Source organism: Pteropus medius, unplaced genomic scaffold, assembly GCF_902729225.1.
Source record: "Pteropus medius unplaced genomic scaffold, Ma_sr-lr_union100, whole genome shotgun sequence".
NCBI lineage: Eukaryota > Metazoa > Chordata > Mammalia > Chiroptera > Pteropodidae > Pteropus > Pteropus medius.
The window spans coordinates 34982730-34993394 of record NW_024344378.1 but is presented as its reverse complement, the minus strand read 5'-3'; positions in this window follow the sequence as shown (position 1 = coordinate 34993394).

The following is a 10665-nucleotide window of genomic DNA, read 5'->3' as shown; positions in this document are numbered from 1 at the left end:
ATTTGACATTAACATTACACTAAGTGAAATGAGTTGCACAAAAGCATAGTCGATTGGAAGAGTCAGAAGAGAGAATAATTCAGGGCACAGACACCTGAGACAGGTCATTTCAGGAGTGGGAAGAATCTCTGGTTTTGTTTCTTACTGTGAAGTTTGGCAAAATATTTATACTTTCTGTGGCTCGGTTTTCTCATTTCTAAAAAGAGAATAATGCAGTTACTCAATTTATAGGACTGTTGAATAAATGGGTTAATATTTATAAATGCTTAGAATAATAGTTAGCATGTAATAAATACAATATATATGTCAGTCATTTTCTCCTCCTCCTCCTCCTCTTTATCCCCTTCTCCTTCTTCTCATTTCTACTCCTTCTCTTTCTTCTTTGGCTGTTGGTAAAATTTATTACCTCTTTTTCTTTTTTAAATTTGCACAGAACCATATTCATAAAATTCTCAGCTTCAAGGTCAAGATAGTTAAAATGTTTAACAAATTCAGACTAGCTATAAAATATTTATGCCAAACTAAGTGCTTGCTCATACTTTGCCTAAAGTGACAAAGTGTTTTATTTAAAAGAATTCAAAAAAAAAAAAAAAACACTCAAAGTACTCTAGAAATGTTTAACTCAAGTAATTTGGAAGTTCAACTCAAGTAATTATTCTATCTGCATTTGTAAGAAGCTTAAAAAGAAATTACAAATTGAGTTTTTCAAGAGACCTAAAAATGATATGATTGTTTATGATTAAACACAAATATATTGATAGAAAATGTAGGACTTTCTTATGCAGTTAGAAGTTAGTTGAAATGAAATGGGAACCAGGTGCAACAATCACAGCAGGAGAACTTGATTACTGCACTGAAACTTGATTGAATTTTCCATTATAGAGAACTTCTGCAAAAAGTGGGAAAAAATGCTCAACAGCACAACACATTAAGTGAAGTCATAATATGCTATGATGCACATCAACGGAGCTTATATTCTGAGAGGGGAGTAAACTTTTCTTCTCAAAGTTAATTGTTAATTTTAAGGAAAATAGATTTATTATTTAAATTACCTCATAATAGACAATGCTATTTCTCTATGAAATTGACAATAGTTATTTCAAGATTCTATAGAGGCATTTAGGTATTAAGTGATTTTCATCCACTTTGTTTTCCTCATTGTAAATTTTCTCCAGTAAGTATGGGCCACAGAGATTAAGTTATTGGTTTTCCTGTTGTATTCAAGGTAGAGTCTTAGTCTCTAGAAATTGGTTACATCAGGTGTGTTTGAGTGCTGGTTGCCATAATTAAAGTAAGGAGTAACGCATGTATAATTGGCAGAAGAATATAGTAGCCAAATTTTATAAGTTAAGGTCTGTGCAACATATCCTATTCCTATATACGCATATGTGTTTCTACACAATTATAAATAGATATGAAAAGTAAAAATTTTGTACTAAACATATTGTTTAAATACCTGGTTTTTGCCCCCGTTTTTAAAGGAACCAGCTACCTCATATAGCACCCATTAGACAACACAGTTTTTAACATTTGCTACAACAGAAAAAAATAAGCCTTGTCAAAATGTGATTCCATGGAGAAGTCTGCTTATCTAATTTTGCCATTTATGGGTGCTAGACTTCATGGTCTATACAGAGTGCTGACATCTTCTCATGATAATTTTTGAAAGGTATATTGGGATTTTTAAGAATACGTGAAAAGAGCTTGTGAAAATAATTTTGCCAATCTTCTTTAATGATAATTACATATTATTTAAAACTCTGATTTATATATAATGGCACATCAAGGATATATAATAGATTTAATTACAAGTCTCAATTATTCCTTATTTAAAATTGGGTGATAACCTTTAACCCGTGTGATTGAAGCAATAATTCCAAACTGAACTAGATTCATCTTCTGTCTCTTGTGAATTCCGTTTGTTGTGTTTAATACTTCTTGTCTTAGGTGTCCATGTCGATCTGCTAGTCCTTTATTAGAGGTGAAAACTTTGTTTACACCTGCGTGATCTACCTATGGACATTTACTATGGCAATTATTTTAGTACAACTTTTGGAATGAATTTATAAGAAAGGTTTTTGTTACATTCCAATATAATTTTCAAAATCCTGGATGCTTATTCTCTGGCTGACCTCAAGAATGTCTTCATGAAATTTTAGCTGTTTGTCTCTGTGCTCTTGGCTAGCTGGGTTTTCTCTGCCCTGATCAGCAACATCTGCTCACAGGGTTGATGATAGTCCTATTTAAAAACTTCTATTGTGGGAACAAGTCACTTTCTATTTGAAGCTAGCACTGAAAAATATCCCACCATGATAGTTCCTCTGTAGTATTATTAAGCATTTCAGTAACTAATACTCATTATAATTTGAAACACTTCAGGCTCAATATCATATCAGGTACAAGTTCAGAAGCTTAGGACATGAGGGAGTAATGCTATCTTTTAATGCAAAAAATAGTGCTATCAATTTGTCATTGTCCAGTACAGTGCTGAGCTTTGGTCATACAAATAAAGAATTTTCATAACTGCATTCACAGTGGGGAGATATAAAGATCAGTTATTAAGTGTATTCATTTCTTAAGGCTGCCATAACAGACTGCATGGCTTAAACAACAGAAATTTATTTATTTTCTCACAATTCTGGAAATTCTAAGATCAGTGCGTTGATAGGGTTAGTTTCTTCTGAAGGTTCTCTCCTTAACCTGTATATGGCATCTTCTCCATCTTTGTTTCTTCACATTGTCTTTTCTCTGCACTACTCTGTATCCAGATTTCTTCTTCTGTTAAGGACACCAATCATTCTGGACTAGGGCCCAGCCTAATGACCTCGTTTTAACTTAATTACCTTTTTAAAGACCCTATCTCCAAATAAAATCACAATTCGAGATTAGGACTTAACATATGAATTTTGGGAGACACAATTCAGCCAATAATATTTAGAAACTAATAAAATTGTAGGGAAACAATTTGAAGAAGAGTCTGGCAACAAGAGTGATTTCAGATACTTATTTTTTCACCCTTATTGATGTTTGTCCATTGTTCGCATCTTCTCCTTATCCCAGAGGGCAACAAGAACATATCTTCATATCTTGACAAATACGATCTTGACAAAGAAGAAAAATAAAATGGAGAATGACTATATATTTTTAACCCGAGTGGTTTTTAGGTAGGCAGTCCATGTGATATATTGTCCTAACAAGGACACTACCACAGACATTTGGGACACTGGCAACAGGAATAAACTGGGATGGTCTTGGGAAGACCAGTTATATCCTCTTCCTAGTTTCAGGGGACTAGTGAATCCCCTGAAATAGTCTAAATACTGCTTTTGTGTCTGCATGTGCTTTTAGGATAATGAAGAACACTCAGAGCTTTACACAACTTTTAAAAGGGGTCTATTTTCAAGGAAATGTTGAGAACTCTTGGTTTGAGCTATTCTGTAACTAAAAAATGGGAGAATATTAGAACACCAGAGAAAGTCACTCAGAAAATATGAAGGCCTTGAGCAAAAGAAGCTGTGCAAAGTGATTGATTTATGAACACATTTATATGTGAACATATAAAACATAGAAATATTCTCAATATTTTATCAGCTCTTTTTACATATCCAATTTAATTTTTTTAATCTCAAGTAATGGTAAATAAAGCTTATTTTTTTAATCCACTAACATCGCATATGAATTCTAGTGATAATAGTGTTTTAGATAATGGGTTCAAGAATTAGAACTTGGTTCAGATCCCTTCTACAAATATTTGTGCAACTTTGAGCAAGTCAGTCATTCATTCTAAGCCTCAGTTTATACATCTGTGAAATGGGGAGGGAGTAAATAACCTCTTCATATGATTGTAGTGAAGATTAAATAACATGATACATAAAAGCTGCGCAGAAGACAATGATTAGACCTTTGTAAGTTTACTAAAATATTAGTTCTTAACATTATTGTTATGAATGTAAAAACTGCGTGGTTGTCTTTGTAGGTCTTCTGAAAATAGACCATTTCTGTTAATCAGAGATATTTAAGTTCATTCTTAACTGTTCCATTGAATAGTTGGGCTGAGTCTCTCGATATCCAGATAATTTATCATGTTTAAGAACACAAAATTTCAGAATGTTCAGTCATATGGAGAGTTTGATACCAACAACTGGATGATGATGATGATGTATAACACCATTTAATTTTTTCTTCTGACATTTTTCTTTTTTATACCAATATAAAAATTTTTACTAATAATGCCTCTAAAATGTTGCTGTTTTATTTGTTAGTCACAGTAGCTCTGTCCAGGATATAATTTTAAAGCATTAAAAAGATAATATAGTCTATGTTTATGCCAACCCAAATGTGCTCAATCTCGTCTGATCTTGGAAGCTAAACCGTGTCGGGCCAGATTAGTACTTGGATGGGAGACCTGGGAGACCACCTAGGAACACCAGGTGCTATAGGTGTTAAAAAAAAAAAAGATAATATGTTGCTTCCTAGAATTTATGTACATTATAAGTCTTAAAAGATTTTTAGATAATTTTGAGTCTGTTGATATATTTATATATGCTATGTGAGAGAGGGAATTAAATGATTTAATTTCTCCCCTGTTTATAAAAGACACATATGTTCATTGTATAAATTTAAATAAATCAGAGAGGTGACAAAAATAGAAACCTCCCTAATCTCATGGTTAGAGAACCAGTTATTTTAATAACCAGGTCTTTTCATTTCCTAGAAAATTAAATGTAATATACAGGAGGCTGCGAGATTTAAGTTGCTCTAAACTATCTCTCGTGCCATTAGATGAGATCAAGAAAGGGTCAAGTTTAACCTGACTAGAGAGCAAGGATTTCATGAGGATTTATATGATTCCAAACTTTGCCTTCTCCTCCACTTACACCAGTCCGCTCTTGATACTACGTCCATACTTTCCTCACCCTGCCTGTGTAGTTATTGACAGAATGCTTACAGCTGCAACTGTCGTCCGAGAGGTCTCTGATCCTTGCTGGTACTAAAGCCCAAAGAATCTATACTAGACCTCTTAAGGACTTCATGTCAAACCCTAAAAATCATTCATTTGTATACGATATGTGGAAGAATGTACAGTCTTCACCTTTCTCATCTCCAGCCTGTTTATTATTGAGGTGCTATAACTGATTTCAAGATCTCATGTATGCTTTTTAAGAGAGGAATTCTAGTTAATTAGCTAGGACTGAAAACAACAAAGTCCTTATTTTGCCTAATATTCTAATGAGGACTGAACAGAAGAAGAAAAGTTTAGAAACTTGTAGTCCATTTCATTACACTGCTTGTTTTGTTTTATTATTAGACTTCTGCATGAATACTGATAGTACAGTTAAGTTTCTGCCTTCATGATAAGCAACGTTAATTCCTTTTTCTGAAATTAATGATCAAACTTGTAAGTAATGTGGAAGGATAATTTATGCTTAAAATATTAGACCATATGCCACTAAAATATTAGACCATATAGTAAATAATATAGTGAGAGGGATACAAGTTTAAAACACATCAAAATATCTTAGTACTAGCGTATGATTGTTGAGAAAGCTGTTGCAGATTGTCAGGAAGTTTCTATGTTAAAGCTATGACCATGACAGTTACCAGTCCACAAACTTTCCATAACTACAATGTCTATCTGATCAAGGTCAATGAATTAAATTCTAAAGCAAAGCCCAAATAATTTAGCTTCAAACAATCCCTCATTACTTGTATAATATCTCTTATACTCCATTAGAACTATAATACTGGCTCATAGAAATCACTCTAGAATTATTTGATGCAAAAAAGCTTAGGAAATTAGTTGCAAAAAGTAAATTAGCTTATGCACATACCTTTCAGATTCTTGCCACCAATCTTAAGAAATATAGCATCTTTCAAAGCTTAAGTTATCACTAGTCTGATATGTCATATCATGAATATAAGTTAAAAATAAAACTTAACAAGTAGGCCTGACATTTTTATAGCTTAGGTATCTAATTTGATTTTTTTTTTGTTTCATATCAATTTTTAAGAAGGGCTTTTTGACACCTTTAAATCAGGTTATATCTCTTGCACCTTTTTAGCCTTTCCCTCTTATAGCATTCACCAGTGCACTTGTAATTAGTTGTTCTACTTACACCTTTTTTTGCTAGATCCTAAGAATCTAGCAATGCTTTATTCTATTATTCTATGTCTTATTCCTTATTCATCCACAGGGCGTAGTATAGAGTGTAATACATAGCAACTGTTCAAAAGGTCATTGTCGAATAGAAACTAATCCTATTGCTTTTCTGTCATACTAATTTAAATGTCCCAGAGACAATTAAAGCTTAACCTAGGACTGAAACCATGAGCTCCCAGGCTTCCCCTGATGCCCTGCTCTCCCCAGTAGATTCCTATATTCCTCATCTACATGGATAATGGTACCATACATCCAGAAAACTGGGTATCCTTCTTCATTCCTTGACCCCTTTCTGTTAAAGCTAATTAATTTTACTTCTGAGGCATGTTGAGACTCCTTCCATATTTCTTTATCCCACTGCCACCACTTGTTCAGGTTCCTTCATTTTTTTAAAAAATTAAAATTATTGAGGTAACATTGATTAATAAAATCAAATAACTTTCAAGTGTACAGCTCAACAATACATCATATATTGTATTGTGTGTTCACCACCTAAAGTTAGATTTCCTTTTGTCATCAAATATTTGACCCCCTTTACCCTTATCTACCTCCCCTCTTCCCCTTTCACTCTGGCGCCCATTAGACTGTTGTCTGTGTCCGTGAGTCTGTTTGTCTTGTTCATTTGCTGCTTTCACTTTTATATTCCACATATGAGTGAAATCATATGGTTTTCAGTTTTTTTCTGTCTGACTTATTTTGCTTAGCATGATTATCTCAAGCTCTATCCATCTTTTCTTATAGCTGAGTAATATTCCATTGTATCTGTACCACATCTTCTTTATCCAATCATATATTGTAGGACACTTCAGTTGCTTCTATGTCCTGGCTACCGTGAATAATGCTGCTGTGAACATCGGTGTGCAAATATCTTCGTGGATAAATGTTTTCAGGTTTTTTGGGTAAATATCCAGAAGAAAGATTGCTGGGTCATATGGTAATTCTATTATTAGTTTTTTGAAGAACCTCCATACTGTTTTCCATAGTGGCTGTACCAGTTTATATTCCCATCCAGCAGTGTATGAGGGTTTCTTTTTTTCCCACAACCTCTCCAACACTTGTTATTACTTATCCTGTAAATGATAGCCATTCAAACAGGTACGAAGTGGTATATCCTTGTGGTTTTGATTTACATTTCCCTAATAGCTAATGAAGTTGAGCATCTTTTCATATGTCTGTTGGCCATTTGTGTGTCTTCTTGGCTTTGCCAGTTTCTTTCATCTTTTGTCTAGCTGATGGATCAGTTGTCCGAGTGGACTTGTTTTTTATCTCTCTCTCTCTCTTACTTTAGCCAGATGGATCTTTTAAATAAAATACAACTATAATAACTTCACCACCTAGCTTAAAAATACATTTTAATGGCTTTCTGTTTGCTAGGGTTTAAGCTCAAATTCCTAAACATGACTGATCAGAAACTTCTTAATCTAGTACCTGCTTCTCTCCCTAGCCTTTCCCTTATCAGATTCCTCCTACTGTAGTTCTCATCAGACTGAGATGGCATGCCATGATCTTTAAGACTTTGCATTATCCATTGTTTCCTTTACTTTCACCCTTCTCTGTCCATTAATTACTACCACTTCTTCTACGGAGCTTTCTCTCACCCTCCAGGTTGGTGTTTGTTAGGTACTCTTTCTGTATGTATTTGTCCTCTATTTTGATTTAATGTTTGATTTTTGTCACTTCTTTGTTTCTCATACTATATTATAAGATCATTAAGGTAGAGGCTGTGTTTATATTATTTATTGTTTTAGAGACCAAATGTGGCACATACTAGGCACTTAAGTATTTGCATTAATGAATAGATAAAACATTATCAGGTTTTGGATAAATTACTTAACCTTCAGAACTGCAATTTCCTTGTTTTTAAAAATATCAATAATGACATTAATAAGAAAATTCATCTCATTTGCATTTTAGAGCATTGCAGACACACTCGTTTTCACTGAGTTGAACCAGATGAGAGATAGACATAGTAGTCAGACATATGGAGATCAATATATTACATGTCTTGGTGATAAAGATGAGGTTGGAAAATACAACTTGGTATGTTAACTAAGTGGTTTTATTTTATATATATTCCTGACTTAAGCTTTTTGACCAATCATAAAGAGCATTGGCATGTGGCAGAGAACTTCAAAAAGAATATTTTCTACAAGCAGGCAGACAGTGTGATACCAAAGAATAGGAGAGATGAGCCAAACAGGCTCAATTTCTTCTGCCAAGTTTCCAATCAGAGAATCTGTTTTTCTTCTATCGAGAGTGAGTAGAGTAAGGTAGAGAGGTGAGTGAAGTCACTTTTAACAGTGATGTCATATTTGGCAGTATTGGGAGATATATTTGGCTGTTAAAACTGGAGGTGATTCAGCTGGCATCTAGCGGATAGAACATGGGATTGCTGATAACCATCCTACATTGCACAGGACAGCCCCTTATATTATCAATAATGCCAACGTTAAGAAACCTGCTGTAGTGGAAGTTTTTTTTTTTTCTTCAAATTATTTAGTTTGATATTATATTTTGGTCAGTAATTGTCTAGTACTTTATACTTCGGGGGTGTTTTCTCTTATAAAAGGTATACCTGAATTATTTTTCCAAACTTAAATTCTAAGTTGGGAATTTATTTCATTTTTGTTCATTGTAATTACTATCTAGATGTTATGATCTTTTCTTATACTTTGTCTCTTGTCTTTTTTTGTGATTTATTTACCTTTGTGCATTTATTTTATTATTCTAGTTTTTTTTTTTCCTCCTGATTTGGAGGTTTTATACTTTATTTATGACATTTTAACACTTAAGCATTTTTACTCATATATTAGTCTGCTGGGGCTGCCATAACAATATGCCATAGACTTAGTCGTTTCAACAACAGAAGTTAATTTTCTTATTGATCAGGAGGCTGGAAAATCCAAGATCACAGTGTTGGCAGAATTCAGTTCCTGGTGAGGGTTCCTTCCTTGCTTACAGGTGGCCAATTTCTATGACCTTTCATGGCCTTTCTTCTCTGTGTGTTTGGGGGCAGACTGTGTGCACACACACGCGAGCGAGCAAGCGAGCGAGAGAGATCGGTTTATTTTTCGGCGATTTAGTGATCTTGTGTTAATAGCTTATTTTTGCTTAATTTCAACCTGTGAGAGTCTTAGGATACTAAACTGGGGATGCTTTCTTCTAGAAAGGATTATAATGATTCTAGTCTGAGCAAAAGAGCCTAAAGACCTGAGACCTATTTTATCCTCTTCAAGAGTCTTGGCTTAGTGTCACATAGCCTCAGGCCCAGCTCTTCCACCAGCAGTTGTTAAGTCAACCATAGGAAAGGGAGAGGAAGAGGCTAGGGGAAAGCAGAACACTAAAAGTTTTATAATTCACTTAGAGAGAATTTGTGCTGTTCTGGGAAAGCAGCGAGATTCCATATTTCTCTTTGTGCAGGTTTATGGACACAGCTTATGAATAATAGGTTGGAGATTGTTACATGGACTGTCTAGGCAGGAGATGAGACAGACTCATGGCACAGTACCATCTCACTTTCATACTGGCTTTCCTCCTGCCAGTGACTAAAGTTTTGTCCTTTTTCTACTGTTTTCTGGTGGTTTTACTGTGGGATCATAGATAATAGTAAATAAAGTCTCTGTAAGCATATTGAAACTCAATAGCTCTGTCTATTAGTTAAAAACAGAAAATAGTATTTTAATGTTTTTACCTTGATATAGACTTTTAATATTTTTCCATAAATATATTTTAACATGCATAAATAATAAATATATCAAGTTCATTTTCAGTTATTTCACATTCTACTTATAATCATATTTTGAATATCTATGAAAACAGGAGCCTTTTTACTTTCAGATAACTGGGTTTGGCTCGAGTAGATAGCAGTTCTAAGAAATGTCACTACCTGATGACTGACAGCTGCTTGAAATGCTGCAGGGTGATGTTTTTACTCCATCCTTCAAAGAACACTTACTATTGCAAAATATGGAAAAACATCTTTGTTATTTTAGGGAAAGAACTAAATTGTAAATGGTTTTAGAAAAGAGTTATGGATTCAAAGGACTTAAGGATGCATGATATTGAAATCAGAGCATTTGAAATCAGGAGACTTGGGGTGATGCCCTTAACTGTGTGAATATTTAGTTGTGTGGCTTAATTTTCAATTTTGGTAAAATGTGGTTTCTGTAATAAAAGGCATCTAATATCTCTGACAGCACTGATGGTCCATGGTTAGGGCATGAGGCATTTGCATCTGTTATTTAGCTCACAGTTAAAAAAAATCTGCTTGATAATTAAAACCCTGAGAGCTTCGTTAAAACATTGAATCCCAGTCTCTGTCACTAAAGAGGCTGATTCATTAGGTCAGGGATGGGCCCTTGGAATCTGTATTTTTAAAATACCTCCACAGATGAATGAAGTTATATGACATAGATCTAATTCAAACCCCAGTGGATGAATAAACACTGGAGCAGTGGCTTAATCCTGTGACTCAGAGAGCCTTAAAGTTATTTTATTTTTAATTC